This window comes from Peromyscus leucopus, chromosome 7 (genome assembly GCF_004664715.2).
Source record: "Peromyscus leucopus breed LL Stock chromosome 7, UCI_PerLeu_2.1, whole genome shotgun sequence".
In the NCBI taxonomy this organism is placed as follows: Eukaryota; Metazoa; Chordata; class Mammalia; order Rodentia; family Cricetidae; genus Peromyscus; species Peromyscus leucopus.
This window is the reverse complement of record NC_051069.1, coordinates 22,451,069-22,459,224: the sequence shown is the minus strand read 5'-3', so window position 1 is coordinate 22,459,224 and position 8,156 is coordinate 22,451,069. Positions and strand designations below refer to the sequence as shown.

General features: G+C 45.3%; 1 pseudogene; it reads right to left on the bottom strand.

Moving 5' to 3' along the window:
* Positions 1-397: 397 nt before the first annotated feature.
* LOC114690357 lies at positions 398-3,604 on the bottom strand (annotated as a pseudogene).
* Between the last annotated feature and the right edge of the window lie 4,552 nt (positions 3,605-8,156).

The following is an 8,156-nucleotide window of genomic DNA, read 5'->3' as shown; positions in this document are numbered from 1 at the left end:
ATGGGACACCCCACCTTTTTCTCATTTACACTATTTTATTTGGAAACATTTCTAACAGTGCAGTGAAGTTAAGCTTCGGAGACAATGGAAGTCAATAATTTAGGCATCATCGGTTTACTATAAAAAGGAAGAATGGGGCTGGGCGGTGGTGGCGCATGTCTTTAATCCCAGCACTCGGGAGGCCGAGACAGGCGGATCTCTGTGAGTTCGAGGCCAGCCTGGGCTACCAAGTGAGCTCCAGGAAAGGCACAAAGCTACGCAGAGAAACCCTGTCTCGAAAAACAAAAAAACAAAAAAAAAAAAAAAAGGAAGAATGGAAACTATTTACATGATGAAATAAATGTTCAGAACTTCAGGGGGATGGACAGCCTTATGTGACACCATTTTAGCAGTGATTTCAGTCCACATACTTTCCAAAAATGTCATCATGTCTAAATAAAAAGTAACCGTGTCGTCTAGAACTGCTTTGGCGCCTCCATGCTCTGGAAGAACTTTGTCTCCAGTTTTCACACTGACTGGTTGGATCTCTCCACCCTTCCTCTTGGCACCTGATCCACAGCTGATACTGTGCTTGCAATACTTTTCCTTGAGACACTTCCGGAAGCGTCATCACGCCACCTTTGGCTACAGTTTCATAACACTCCTTTCAAGCAACATTCGGTCAAAGAGTGAGAGAAACTTCCTGAAAGCTTGACCAGCTGCGACTTGTGCCTCTGTAGCTCGGACCTTACACTCAGGGCCCCTGTGAGGAGATCCTAAGCCCAACTCTTCTTCCTCCTTCTTCTCCTTCCTCCTTCCTCCTTCTCCTCCTCCCCCTCCTCTTCCTCTTCTTATTTTCCCTCTTCTTCCTCCTCCTCTTCTAGAATGGAGTCTTAGGCTGAAAGGATGGCTCAGTGGTTGACTGCACTGACTGCTCTTTCAGAAGGCAGGAATTTGGCTCTCAGCACCCATATGGTGGCTCCCAAACATCTGTAACTCCAGTTCCAGGGAATCAGATGTCATCTTCTGACCTCCACAGGCACCAGACACACATACAAATACACACAGGCAAACACTCATACACATACAAATAAAGAAGGCTAGAGTTTCCAGTTTCTCACTGGTATTAGAAAATTACTGAGATTATGGTAACAAGTCAGGCCCTTCTTTGCTGAAGAAAAACACATTGCCTTCAGTTCAGCAGCCCATAAGACAGCCCACTCTCTAGCCAAAATGAGAGAGCTCACCCAAGGCTCAGCAAACCTCCAAGGACATTTGGAGAGCTTGCCATTACCACAACTGAAGTCTTTCCCCTGGATCTTGCTGTAAGAGGAACCCTGAGTCAAGGCTGCTAAGGTTGGTGTGGATGTGAGTGAGGAGAGCTGTGAGAGATGAGAGACTGAAACCTCCAGATCGTCGCTATCTACATTGGTAGTGAAGGACCAGACAAGATTTTACTCAGAATGGAAATGGAGAATGCCTAGGAAGGTTAAAAAAAAAAGTGAGCAGGACAAACAGGTTTGAGGGGGATCTTCAGGGCTGTTCTCTAAAGTACAGAAAACGTATCAAAAGATGTTATCTAATGCATGCTCCAAATGGTTCGGTGTCTCAAACATCTGCCGAGCCAGGGCCAGCCAGGTTTTCAGAGATGGCAGGTGTGTTCATTATTCAGTAAATGAATATAGTTAGAGCCCTGTGTCTGTGGGTTCCACAACCATGGATTCGACCGACTACCGGTCAAAAATACCTTGGGGGAGGGGGTCACATCAGTTTTGAACATATACAGGCTCACCAAAGAAAACAGTGTAAGAGCTACTCACCAAGCTTTTGTCTTAGGTATTAGAAGCCCACAGATGACTTAAAGTCTATGAAAAGATAGTCATAGGTTCTCTGAAGTGCTGGGCCACACAGACTTTGGGAAGCAGAGTGGAGGTTGTAACATACATCTGAAAGTAAGAGAGTGTTTTTAGGGGGCAATAAGGAGAAGGGAGAAAGCGCGCGAGGGCAAGTGCCCATGGAGGCCAAAAGAGGAAGTGGATGCCCTGGAGCTGGAGTTGCAGGCAATTATAAGCCTCCTGATATGGGTGCTGGAGCTCAGACTCTAGTTCTCTGGAAGAGCAGTATGGGCTCTTAACCACAGAGTTATCTCCCCAGCCCCCTGAATCACTCTTCTAGAATAGTCCGCTCTTTTAAAAGGAGCATGGAAGAGAACTAAGGAAAAGCAGACTAAGGGGCAATGTCAGAATCTAGCTAGAAAGAACGGTGGCAGCTTTTGTTTTGTCTTGTTTTTGAAACAGGGTCCCACTATGTAGCCCTGACTGGCCTCAGACTTGTAAATGCTATGTAAATGAGACTGGCCTCGAACTCTCTGAGAACTGCCTGCCATTCCTTCTGAGCGCTGAGATTAAAAGCGTGCATCACCATGCCTGGTATGGTGGCAGTTTTGGCTAGGATAGTGGCATCAGAAAAGGAGTACTGGACAATAAACACTCTCTGTTTGGGAGGAAGAGCTAATGGGTCTGACAGGTTAGGTGTAGGAGGTGAGAAGGGGTGGCATGGGGGGGGGCAGGGAATCAAGGACAACACCCAGATCTCTGACCTGAAGACAAGAATAGATGGTAGTGGCACTGGAAGACTGGCAGACAAGGGGAAATTAGGGCTTTGTGTTATGTGGTGATATGTTGTGCACCCCAATAAAACTTATCTGGGGATCAGAGGACAGAGCCAGACACTAGATTTGACAGAGAGGCCAGATAGTAATGACACATACCCTTAATCCTATCACTGAGGAGACAGAGATCTGTCTGGATCTCTGTGAGTTCAAGGCCACACTAGGAACAGAGCCAGGCAGTGGTGGCGCACACCTTTAATCCCAACACTTGAGATCTCATGCCTTTGCTTGAGAAGCACACATGCCTTTAATCCCAGACAGAAAAGGGTATATAAGGCACAAGGAAACAGGAACTCACTGTCTAGAGACTGAGGATTTCCTAGAGGTAAGAGCTTGTTGCTGGCTTGTTCTGTTTCTCTGATCTTTCAGCTTTCACCCTAATGTCTGGTTCTAGGTTTTTATTATAAGACCTTTTAAGATCTGAGTTACCGGGCTGGAGAAATGGCCCAGAGGTTAAGAGCGCTAGATGTTCTCCCAGAGCTCCTGAGTTCAGTTGCCAGCAACCACGGGTGGCTCAGAGCCACCTATAATGAGATCTGGTGCCCTCTCCTGGAGGACAGGCGTACATGCAGACAGAACACGGTATACACAATAAATAAATAAATCTTAAAAACAAACAAAAAAAAAACACAAAAAAGATTCATGGACAGTGTTGAGATGTTAAGTTTGACACATCCGTGAGATGTCCACCTCTGGTCTTGTGATCAGATAAAAATTGTAATCGGTTAAAAAAAGATCACACCGTCTCGTCTCTCCCACTTCTTCCAGTTGTTCTTACAATAATCGTATTTATTAAGATATCATGAGAAGGAAAAGGAGTTTGAAGTGTTGGTTCATGTTTATTATCATACTGTGCTGGGAGTTTCCAGGGAAAAATCAACTGAATGAATGAAGAGGAACTTGGGCATAAGAAAGGAGAACTTACATCCCTAGGACACAAGCCTGGGACGTCATCTCTTATCTGTGCATACCTAAGACATGTAAAGGGAGCAGAAACCTGCCCCAACACCGCTCTGACTGTTTTCCTGTGCACGAGCCCCCTTGCACCTCTCTGCGTACTAACAGTTCTCCCTGGAGCCACACGGAGACTTGAACCCTGCTTGTCTGGAACATTCTCCAAAACTGTACTTCCTAGAACGGAACACTAACAGTGGTTCTTCTGTGTGAAAGGGAGGCTAGAAATACCTGTTATAACAACAGCAAACTGAGCACAGTCTGTTTCCAAGGTGCTTTCCATTCCAGGAGGAATTTAAAATCTAAGAGTTTGAAAATCCAAGAGACCAAATACTGGTGGCCACATGTACATCACTAGTCAAGACCCATCTGATCTTGTCTATTTATTTGTTTGTTTGTTTATGTTTGTTTGTTTGGCTGTTTGAGACAGGGTCTCTCTAAAGATCTGCCTGGCTTTACCTCTCAAGTACTGGGGTTAAAGGCACGGGCCACCATGCCCAACCCTGTCTGGCCTTTTTCATAAATCATTGGTGGTTGCTACAAAGCAATGCAAACGATGGCTCGGCCTATTCATTCCGCTCACAAGATAAAGTAACAAGCCTCAGCACTCAGGAGGATGCCGGGAGTTTGAGACCAGTCTGGGCTACACAGAAAGACCCCGTCTCAAAAGGTGGGGGAGGGTTGGGGTGGTGTGGAAAAATAGCTTAGTCCCTAAGGCACTTGCCACACAAGCATGAAGACCCAACCCAGAGCCCGCACAGCAAAGGGTCAGGCGTGGTGGAACACCTTTGTAATTCCAGCACCAAGGAGGAAAGGCAGGCAGGTCCCTGGGGATCACAGGCCTACCTACTTGGCAAGTCCCAGTCAGCGAGAGACCTGTCTCAGAAACAACACTTGAGGTTGGCTTCTGGCTTCCACAGGACTTGAGTGTACACACACACACCAAACAAACAAATCCAAGATACAATGATTACTTTTTCTCAATTTCTCACCTTAGAGGGTTTGTTGGTTTGTTGGTTTGTTTGTTTGTTTGAATCACCCCCACTCCCACCCCAAGACAGGGTTTCTCTGTGTAGCTCTGATTGTCCTGGAACTCACTCTGTAGACCAGGCTAGCCTTGAACTCAGAGATCCACCTGCCTCTGCCCACCCAAGTGTTGAGATTAAAGGCATGTGCCACCATGCCCAAACTTAAAATAAAACAACTCTGTTTTTATTTCCGAGAACTGTACTTTCAAGAATTTTCTATTTCCAAACCCCCACGATCCCCTCTATAAACAAACATTGCCCTGAGACTCCTAAAAAGGAAATGTGCTTTACTCCCTGGTGTCCAGAAAATCAGAATCCACAGTCCCTGACTACCTTTCCAACCTCATCTCTAGCTATCTCTGTGGGATACTTTGCACACTAGCGATCATGTGCAATTCCTTCGAGTGTAGGTTAGACCAGGTGATCTGCTTCTAAAGAATAAAATATAGAAATAGGTGTGAGAGACACACAATGGTGACTCTGGGTTTGTTGATGGTCTCTGTTGTTCACTCCGAGGAAGCAGCCATCATGGTAGAAATGCTTCAAAAGAGGGAGAGCCTGGGGTCTAAGTTAACCACCCTGAGAAGGGGGTTCAGCCCAAGTGAGTTGGGAAGAAGATCCTTCCTGGTCAGGCCTTGAGGTAGTCCTGAGATGCCTTGTACGCAAGCCGGAACCAGCAGTCCCAAGCTTGCTGGTCCACCGAAACTGAGATAACAGCAGTGTGCTGTGTTGAGTCATGTGTACACTATGTTACTTGTTACGAAACAGTAGATAATGATTATGCTAACCCAACAGGGTGGTTGTAAGGATGAAATAATACAAAGCACCTAGACCAGGTACAGTCACGTGCCTGTTCTCCCAACACTTGGGAGGTAGAGGCGAGAGGATCTAGAATTCAAGGTCATTCTTGACTACACAGGGAGACCCTGTCACTCTTTTCAATTTTCATTTTTGAAATAAGGTCTTAAACCCAGCAATAAAACCATCTAGGAAAATACCCGGCACCACAGAAGGCACAGCACGGTGTCGGTTCAATTCCCCTCCCCATCTGTATCCCCTGCCACCACCACAATTACAGATACCTGCTGTTCCATGGCTAGATTCCAACCATTGCTTTACAAAGGTTTTTGCTTCCCTGTCACCTGATTATCTTTTAAAGATGAGGTTTTAAAGGGGTTTATCTTTTAACCTGATTATCTTTTAAAGGTGAGGTTTTAAAGGGGTTTATCTTTTAACCTGATTATCTTTTAAAGGGGTGAGGTTTCAAAAGCCCATGCCAAGCCCAGTCTCTGTCTTTCTCTCTTTTTCTGTTTCTGTCTCTGTCTCTCTGTCTCTGTCTCTGTCTCTGTCTCTCTCTCTCTGTGAGTATGTGTGTGTCTTCTGCCTGCAGATCAGGATGTAGAGCTCTCAGTCCCCTGGCACCATGTTCCTCGCCATGATGATCATGGACCAGCCCTCTGAAACAGAAGCAAGCCCCCAATTAACGCTCTCTTTTATAAGTGTTGCCTTGGTCATGATTTCTCTTCACAGCAATAGAACGCTGACTAAGACAATAACCAACCACTTTCCAACTGGATTAAGTCCTGCTCCACAAGATGAAACTCATACCTGGCACCATTATCAGGCTATGGTTAGACAGGTCATAGGCCCTAGGAGAGAACCTACTACTATTAGTCTGCTAAACAGACAGTCTTAAACTTTACTAATGACTTATTGTTATACCCATAAATCATTGCATCTCTCAACCTTCATATTAGAAGCTTCTATTTACAGTACATGGTGATTACAGTACAAAGACACACAACTGGCTAACGTACAGAGAATAAGAGACTGCAAAATGTTCAGCCCTAAAGGGAACATATATAACATACATGTACTCGAGTACACATACACACACACACACACACACACACACACACACACACACACGGCTTGAGGGTTATTGCAGAAGAGGAAGTAGAAAGAATGTAAGAGCCAGAGGTAGTAGATGACCATAAGGAAACAGTCTTCTGGATACATCAGGACAGCTGCACGTGAGCTCACATCAATTGCAACAGCATGCACAAACCTTGTGCGAGTCCAAGCCAGACCGAATCCCAGCATGGAGAGAGGAGTGGGCACACAATCCTACAACTAACTGTAGAGCTATTGGCAATTGTTAGTTGCCAGCAGAGGGAGAGACAGTTTTCTCTAAGAGACTAGCCCCAGGTAAGTCAACTCTGCTCTGGTGGGAGACGACACATCCAAGAGTATTTGGGCAACATAAATTGGTCTTGAAAGGGGCAGGGGGTGGTGCAAAGCTGCAGAGGGGTCTGGGAAGAGCTGGGGGAGACAGGGAGAAAGGAGGAGGAGAAGGAGGAGGAGGAAAAGAGGAGGAAGAGGAGGAACAAACTTCAGAAAGCATCTAGTCTAAGGATTCCATTTACAGGTAAAAGAACTAAACCTAGAGATGAGTGTAACTCTAAATAGTAATGACTTTGGGACCAGCATTTGAGTCCCAAAATGTTCTAGTTAATCAAATCTAAAAATACATGCCAAATGTGGTAAAATTTCAATGGTTAATAATTTACCATTCATTTATCTATTTAACAACAACAAGAAATCACTGAATGCTATTTACTGGATATGTTACTTAGAAGAAAGGCTTTGCTTCACACACAATTCCCACCAGAAACAACAAAAGCAGTAATTACAATGTAAGTTTGGCATTGCCTTTGAAAGAGAGAGAAATGTCGGGAGCCAGACTGACCCAGGACTTTCTCAAAGGCCCCAATGAAAAGACAAAGGAGCTTCAGTTCCATGTCCTTGTCCAGGAGTGGACTTGGCAAGGCCAGTCTAGGGCTGGGTAGGACTGGAGCTAATGCCTTGAAAGAATCAAGGTTGTGGCTTCTGGGGACCTGACTTTTGCCCCTCGGCTGTGGTTATCAGTCCTTAGGCAGCTACATCTGAGGTATCCCATATTCTCTTTGCCACCACTGTCTCTTTGCTGCCCTTAGCCATTTCCCCTCTGCAAATAGTGCAGATGATGCTGCACTTCTTAATAAACTTGCTTGGCATAAGTCAACTTACACAAGCCCTCCTCCTCCAGCTATTGCTTTTGTCTTATTTCTCATCTTCATTTCTCATCTCCGGTCCTCCCACTCAACTCCTCAATGTTCAGGGTCCATATTCCTGCTGGTTTGGGTCAAGAGGAGCCAAACATGGGGCTCGAATCCATGACCCTGAAATTCAATCTTATGCTCTACCAACTGAGCTATGTAGGTTCCTATCTTTTTGGTTGTGAGTCTAGCCTCTGTAATGGCTGAGCCATCTCTCCAGCACTAGCATGGCCTTCTCAAGTCCATTCCTAAACAAGGACATGGGACTAAAGTTCCCTTTGTCCTTTCATCAGAGCCTGAGAAAATCTTGGGTCACTCTGGCTCCCCATGGAAAAACAAGCCACCAGTATACAATATAGTATCTTTGGTTTTTTTCAATGAACATTCACTAATTCACTCACTCATATGCAGACAAACATATTTTAA